Source organism: Ascaphus truei, chromosome 1, assembly GCF_040206685.1.
Source record: "Ascaphus truei isolate aAscTru1 chromosome 1, aAscTru1.hap1, whole genome shotgun sequence".
Taxonomy (NCBI): domain Eukaryota; kingdom Metazoa; phylum Chordata; class Amphibia; order Anura; family Ascaphidae; genus Ascaphus; species Ascaphus truei.
Window position 1 is genome coordinate 372454747 of NC_134483.1, and position 8484 is coordinate 372463230.

General features: G+C 45.5%; 1 long non-coding RNA gene across 2 annotated transcripts; it reads left to right on the plus strand.

The window, feature by feature from the left end:
* On the plus strand, positions 1–8063 carry LOC142471185 (uncharacterized). Of its 2 annotated transcripts, none has more exons than XR_012789371.1 (4): positions 1–424; positions 1348–1582; positions 6234–6299; positions 7838–8063. It is a non-coding gene; the product is annotated as an uncharacterized LOC142471185 (long non-coding RNA). The 2 variants fall into 2 exon arrangements; XR_012789372.1 differs by having other exon boundaries at positions 1–256.
* The last annotated feature ends 421 nt before the right edge of the window (positions 8064–8484 follow it).

The following is an 8484-nucleotide window of genomic DNA, read 5'->3' on the forward strand; positions in this document are numbered from 1 at the left end:
CAGCAGAGTTCGGTGTGGTCCAGGCAGCTGATCACGATCTTGTTGGGTCCTGCACATGCGCGCGGCGCCAGGCAAACCATTGTGCTCCAAGCTTCTCATCCTGCGGAGGGCCATGGGAGGTTGTCAGACCTCCCCCTTCGATCTGCAGAGTGGCAGCGGGACGATGCTTCCCCTTCCACCGCATCCCGTGGAGTGAGGCAGGCGGAGCTCCGGAATGCCCGCCATCACAGGGAGTCCCTCTGCAGCTGCTCGTGCGGTGCGCGCCCAACTGAATAGGACTGCACGCTCGCCCTTAGCTGCCTCCTTGCTGCCTAGCATCCCGTCGGCATGGCAACACGGTGTCATTCGACATTATGATAAATAATGTATTTTGTATATGTGAGACTGTCCATTTAATGTGACTAATCCAATAATATTGCATAAGGTTAGACGTGGGACTTAATGTTGACATGTTATAGTTATTGTTGAAGTACAGCAGCTCAGTGAGGTTGTCTCTGCATTTGAATGGGGTGAACCTGCTTTGAATCCCAGTGTCAACTCTCCTTGTGACCTTGGGCAAATCACTCAATCTCCCTTTGCTTCAGGCACCTAATTTAGATGGTAAATTCTGCAGGGCAGGTACGCATGGTGCCTGCAAATATTTTCATGTACAGCACTGTACATATTAGCATTTTATATGCGCTCATATATTGTAGTTTCATTCAATTCTAGTCTCATGCAGCCTTAACTTTGCCCCAAAAACACTTATACTAATACCCAAAGCAAGACAGATCCCTGGACATGTTTGACCTAAACATAGTAATTGTAATGTATATTTCTTAGCAAAAGGACATTTGATCCACTTTAGGGGTTCATTTTATTGACATAAAATATTTTTAGATGGAAAATGATAGCAGTTGGTAAATGAGTCAGTAGCTCGTTAATAGATAATTGAAGTAAGCAGCTTTCCAAGCATTAAAACCAGTTGCTAGCTGCGATTGACTTTGAAGGATGTAGGATAAAAATGTTTACAAAGTAGTTTGTCTATGTTGCTGATCGCTGCTGATTTTGTGAAACTAAGTTTTATTATACATTATCTGAACTAACCTTATCAATCATTTTCCAAATGCTTAACCTGTATTTTTAAACAAGGGGATTTCTCAGAGGCAAGAGGATATGAATTTTACGGTTAATATGTAGCTAAATGTTGTAAATGGACCTTGATCTCTGATCACAGTTGTCAACAAGCGAAATAGAACAGCCACATAATTACAATAACACCACTGTGTTGCAAGACACTAAGAACCATTACCTCTTCAGGCTTTTTTTTTTTTTAAATGATTATAATTTTTTTCACTATGTCTGCAGCAGGCGGCCTTTGGAGCTGAACCACGCTGCCCAAAATACATACCTCAGAAAGGACTGCTGGCAGCAGCCCTGGCTGGGCACCCAATACGGCGGTTTAAAGGTCCCACGGGCCAATAGGAAGCCGCAACGTCATCAACGTCATCACCGTCAACCGGATGAAAGGCCCATATAGGACCTGAAACGTTGCTCGCTCCATTGTTCCTGAATACATTAATCCATTTTTTGCAAGACTTTTGTAAGTAGAGCTCTACTCTGTTCTGGGGAATACTGTTACTCCACTTTTATTGTAAAAATAGACATCAGTCTCTTAGTGGCATTGCTGCTTGAAATTATGAGTGCTTCAATATTTAACCCGCAATAGCTCACCCTTGTGGCGTTTAATGGTATTGTGCCTTTTTTGTGTGTGCTGATGACTGTCAAAACATGAGACCATCCAAGAGTTTTGCTGATAAATTATAATGGTCAGAATATTGCTAAATTAATGGTCACAGGAAATCACACTAGCGAAGGGGATTGCACTAACTAACAAGTGCTGTTTCTGCAGCCTGTCACCACATGCACTGATTTAAAATACACCACTATCCCTAATACACATAGGGGCTGCAATAGTGCCCCGATCAACACTATCTCAGTTTAATTAATAACCCTCTTATACCTATTCCTACTGTGTGTGTATATATATATATATATAAGCGGCTCATTAATTCCACAGCGCATTGTCAGCAAAATTGAGTGTCATGCGGAGGCCGATGTCCAAACCCTGATCCTGGCCTTAACTAAAGCTTACGTCACTAAGGACAATGCCATTGCCTTACTGGCCCAGTACCATGCTCTCAAACAAGATGAGGGGGAAGATTTATCGGCGTTCCTTCGACGTCTTCAATTGGCACTATGGGCCCTGATCTCCAAGAGGGTCATCCGAATGTCCGACCTAGATGACTTCCGATCCAAACAATTTCTGCGGGGAGCGTTGCCTACACACCCGATCGCCACTAGGATTAGCTGTGCCATTTATACGGCGAGTCCTCCTAACTTTGAAGACCTAATGGATCGAGAACAAGATCGGGAGGTTATCATGCAGTTCCATACCTCCAAAAAGGCTCGAGACCCCAAGCCACGAGCAGGCACAGCTAGCCCGCCAAGGGAGCCGTTGTCGGGAAAGATCCAGCGGCAGCAAGTACTCCTGAGCCTCCCAACAAGCTGCCCCAATGCCTGCTCGGGCATCCTGAAGCCTGCCTCCTTTTTTCAGTCCAAATGTACTCTTCACGGATATGAGTGTGAAGGAGACGGACATATAAGGAGAAACTGCCCTCAGATGGTAACTACCAAGTCCGTGACCTTGGCATTCGTTATTCACCAAGTGGTTCAGTCGCCCACCGACAGGAAGAGTGCGACCCCTGCCAGTCCTAAGAAGGACCTCTCCAGTCGAATTGGCCCCACAGTACTGATCCGAGTGCTAATTGAAGGAATCTACGCTTTGGCTCTATTAGACACCGGGTCTCAGGTGACCATCATCTACCGATCCTTCTACGACAGTCATCTGCAGCAACTACCGCTGAAGTCGGCTGAGACCATGACCCTATGGGGCCTCAGTAGTAAGAGTTACCCGATCGACCGGGGGATCAAGGTACAGATGAACTCAAACTCAATACCAACATGATCCATCCCATGGAGCTGGAAGCACTGATATGTCCAGAACCCAGAGAACACCCGAGTGCACCCATTATTCTGGGAACCAATGCCGGCGTGGTGCGATCGTTGATCCGGGCGTTTCTTAAAGAAGCGGGAGAGAGGTCCTTGTCCTCCATGAGGATTCATCAGGCTTTGAAGGAAGAATGCCACCGAATTTCTGCTCAAGAACGATGCGGGCGGTTCTTTAATCTGGAAAAGGGGGTGACCGATATTCTACCAAGGGGAGTATGGCATGTGATGGCCCAGGCCAGCTACCCTAGTGATGATGGAAGCGACTGGTACTTTTTGTTGGAGTCGGACCCCGAAGAAGATGAGAAGAGAGAATGGAAGGTGGTACCGGTGGTAAAAGAGTGGAAGTCTACGTTTCCTCGCCAGTTTGCCGTGTCTATCCAGAACATCTCTCTGCACCCTGTACAGCTGGATTTCAGTCAAGAGCTGTGTAAAATATCCCCCCTGACGGATGTGAAACCCTTGGCTAGTGTAAACGCGGCCTCCATGCAAGAGACCGACCCTGTGCTACAGTTCGACTTTGGGGATTCATCGATACCGCCCGAATGGAAAAAACGCCTCCATGCTAGGCTGATGGAGCGGAAAGAAGTGTTCTCTGCCAGTGAGATGGACGTGGGTTCCACCAAGAGCGACCAACACACCATCTGGCTGAGTGATGCTACCCCCTTCCGGGAATGATCCAGGAGGATAGCTCCCAGAGACGTGTAGGATGTCCAGGATATCCTGAAAGATATAGAAGGCACCGGCATTATAGCAGAGTCCTGCAGCCCCTATGCCTCCCCCATCGTGGGGTGCTGTGAGGATTGGACCTCGGTCCTGCCCCTGTGACGCTTTGCTGTCACCCAATCGCGCGAGCGCCGCAGTACTCCTGCCAGCACTGGACCTAGGCTCCGCCCCGTGCCACATCCTGTGATGCAATGGAGGACGCTCCTGTCTCCACTACACGTCGGCGTCGCATGACCATAAAAACTCAAGGGGTTAATGCTAACAACATTAATTACTCCACAGCTGCGATATGTTCCGCCCCTGCCTATCAGTACACAGTCTGTGGGATGACTCATTGCCTGCAGCCTTCCCATTGGCTTTCTGTTCTTTATATGCTCAGCCAGCCCTAAGGCAAATTGGCTGAGAATAAACTACTGTTTATGTTTCTAGTGCCTTCCTCAAGCATCCTGCAGCCCTGCTGTTGCTCTTGCATTCTGTCTTGTTTTTCTGTACCTTTGACCTCAGTTTGTACCCAGACCGCTGCCTTCTCTGATCCCTGACCTCGGCTAGTATTTGGCCTCCCACCTTCTCTGACCCCTGGACCTTGGCTACGCACAACGACCATCCGACTTCTCCTATCCTAGACCACAGCGAGTATCACGACTATTCTAACCTCTCCCACCATGACCCAGCTACACGACTACGACTCTGCAATCTGGACGCGGATGCGCGGTTGTTGGTCGGTGTATTCAACATCACCATCTCAGCCTTGCGGTCCCGTCCTGTTTGTAGTGATCACTCGTTACAGGTGCAGAAGTTTGACGGTGAAGGGGTTAACCAGGCTCATCAATAAAGGTCACGCCCACTTGGTTAACCCTGACCCATGTGTTAGGGTCTTTAGAGTGTCAGCTCTGGGACCCAGATGTCAAAAATGTATAACTGCAACTGTATACCAATTTTGCGACATTAAAAATGTATTTGTCTTTTGCCTTTACTGGGGTGCTGGGATTGGGAGATTTCTAGGCTGTAAGTTTCAGGGTGGGTTTGTCGGAGAAAGTCTTTACAGAATGTGGCTATGTATTGGGGTTCCAGAGTTATGGGATACCCCAAAGGGTGGATCCAGGAATCGAGTGAGATTCTCGGATACAGCCAAGCACATTACTCCGCCAAACTTTGACTCTGAAAGCATTATTGGTACTCACCGCCAGGATCCCTGCTGCAGCATCTTTCAGACAAGGTAAATGGGTATGAAGGGGTTAAACTATATCTGTGGCTATACAAGGGCTCCCTAGTATAACATGGGTGCCCCAACATAGCAGAGATACCCAGATGTATACCCAGGTACACTGAACCTAGTGTAGGGGTTCAGGGGCTGCTCCAGCTAGGTTATAAAGTTGAGCAGGTTTTACTGTGTCTAAAAGTTTAAAAGTATTTTTTTCGTGTGCCAAGAATGAGGCTAGTGAATGTAGGGAAAATATATACACTCACTCCATCCCTTACACCAGAATAAGGACACATAACTTTTAGCACCCAGAACACACAACACAATATATTTTATTAACTGGATATAGTTTAATAGGTATATATATTTTCTTAACCTGTATATGAACTGAGGGATTTTCTAAGTCCGGGATTTCGGCCAACCCAGATAGCGACCAAGCTTGGTGCCTCTCTGTCTGTGTGGAATCCGTACTTGAAAGCCTCAAGGATGCCAAGGTGTTAGAACAGGAGGGGTACTGCAGTTCTGCTTGAGTACCCGCATCCTCGGCTAACACAAGGCTATCCAGCGACCATTTGCCCCACCCCAGACTCTGGAGCCTGGACAGTGGGTGGGCTCAGTATGGAAAGAGGCAGAGGTGCCAGGTTGGCACATGCCCCTTTGGCAGACTGGGAAAAGGTACCCTCCCGACTTTACAACCCGGCAAAATGGGGATTGGCTGGCAGGGGAAATCTCACGCTCTGATAGGCTGTAGAGGTTTGTGAATGAAAGTCAGAAACCCATAAGAACCCTTGCAGCCAATCAGGAGCGCAGATTCCAAGCGCCAAACCAACAGCGGCAAATTCAAAGATGCACAGAGCTGAATAGACCCGAGCCGGCTTCAGATATTTTCAAGGCAGAAAAGTTTCTAAGTCCAGCTTTTTAGAACGTCGCGGTCGCGGTCGGCATTGCATGCCGAAATCAGTTCCAGGACTTTTGCGAGTAACTACCGGTCATTGGAAAGTGCTCTAAAAAGGTCACCTGAAGGAATTTTGTTCCGGAAATGGATTTATTCGTTAGCCCCATTCCCAGTAAGTGTGTTAGTGTGTGTAACTTGAAGACTGGACTTGAGCCCCCCTGACATAGGTGACATTTGGAGTGTTAAAAAATGATTTCCAATGTCTATATAAATATGCGATACAGTATTAATCTGAAAATATTTGTCACATTGTAGTGGCTTGCTGTAGTGTTCAAAATGTAACAGTCACTAATATTCTTCCAGGGAACCCACACAGAGGTTCTTCTAGACTGTGATGTCCTGCCTGATATTGCTGACAGCAGAAATCAGGTCAGTAACAATGTAATGGCAGAATCTCTCCTTAATTCTTTCCATTATCATATTGTCATGATGCACACAACTTACAAACAACGTTCTATCACCATCCCAACGTTCTTATTTAATCCTTTGATCGCTGGAGAGTCTACAACACCAGAGTGCCGCGGCCCTTTGGCAAATTGCAATCGTGATCGCTCTGCAATGACGTGAACATAAGAGAATCCTGTTCTTAGCTCCTGTGTAGAGATGGGCAAATTTATTTGGCGCATTTGGATCCGAAGCGGATTGGCCGGTTCCTGTGGTCCGCAGATATCCGCGGATCAATCTCAAAGAGCGATTCGCGTTTTGCGGATTTTTTTTATTATTACTGCCAATACATTCCGTGGATTGCGCAATCCGTTGGCGGATTTGGAAGAATCCGCCAACGGATTGATGAATCCGTGGATTGAATTCTACAAATCTGTCCATGGACTGTATCCAATCGCGGGTTTTTGATGAATCCGCGCAGATAAAAAACGACCACGTCCGCTTGCAGATTTTACCCCGCAAAACGGATTTTGGGGGCGAAAATGCGAGAAAATCCAGGAAACTGATTTGGGTTGCTTTGCCGATTTCTACTCCTGTGCAGCGCTGATCACAATCTCCTCCAGAAACCGAGGACGAAGCCGTAACGAAACAGAATGCAGTAATTCCCACTCAAGTGAATGAAAGTGGCTGAATTGTTAGCAGTGCATTACCATGCATCTTAGTTTATTGAAGTGGTTTTGAAATCACAAAGGAAATTTATACTGACAGCGCACACACCAAAAAATAAAGAAGCATTTTTTTTTAACTGAATTGCTTTCCAAATAACTTTTTTGTCATACAGAATTTTTTTTTTTAATCCCAAACCAGGAAAAAAAAGGTAACAACTCACTTGCACCAAAAAAAGAATGAAAAAGTATGGGTGAGAGGGGATGGGGAAGGGAGAGAGAGGGGATGGGGGGATGGAGAGAGAGGATTGAGGGGAGGGATGGAGGGTATGGGTTGGAGACAGAGGTGGTGGAGGGAGGAAGAGAAGATTGGGGGGATGGCGAGGGCATGGGTGGTTGAGAGAAGATAGGGGAGAGAGTGGGAAGGATAGAAAGGTGATGAGGAGGGAGTGGGGAGAGATGAGAGAGAGGATGAGTGAGATAGAGGGAGGGTGGGTGGGCAAGGGGGATGGGGGTTGAAAGAGAGGGGAATGGGGGAGAGAGGCTATTGAGTATAAGAGAAGGAGAGAGAGAGAGAGGATGGGGTAGACACCATGGTAGGGGTGGTACCCAATTGGTACCTTTTGAAGTTTTTACATTGATAACAACGTTTATGTCTCTCCATTTGAGGCATTTGTCGTAGAAGGAGTCACAGTAACATGACTTTACCAGTTCCTTCAAAATTACTCCGCCTAGGATTATAAATGGTACATTTTGAAGTTTGAATTAAAATTTGTTGACACAATCTAAATTATAATTTGGCTTATGACCATTTTCCATATGCTCACAAATCTTCTTTTGTCTTATCCTTTAATATAGTTCATTGGGTTAATCAAGCACAAATATGGAAAGGAGAGTGTCAATATTATCAGTATTGGAAGCCAGAGATAGCATCAGAGTGACAGTGTGACATGTTTTATGATTTATGTATAATCAACAATGAAGAATGTTGCTTCAAACATGACTGTAAAGGTACTATTAATACATAACACTACGCATTTTTATATGTACACAAAAGTGAAAAGTTCAATAAAATGTGATTTACAAAAGCAAAAAAACAGAACTATCGTTCCGTCTACTTCCAATCACTACTTGAGTTAGGAGAGAAACCTTGTTCAACTGGAAGTACAGGGAGCTATCACAGGATTACATTGAAGACAGCCAAACCAAATATGCTATACAAAGAGGAAAGAAATCCCTAGAATGATGCACAGCTCATGAAAAATGTACTAGCGTTCAATATCAAATACTAGACCAAAAAGTATTAAACGTAACCTTTAATAACAATAGTCCTTAAAGCTGCAGTTCAGTCTTTTTTTTTTACATTTATTTTTTTACTTCAATAGTTTCATGAGTGCAATCTCTAATTAGCTAAAGAACTGTATAGCTGCAGGTCAATTCGTTCTCCATGTATTGATAGGTCGAAATTTGGTGACATATTAAAAGCTGGGATTTGTTTATAATCT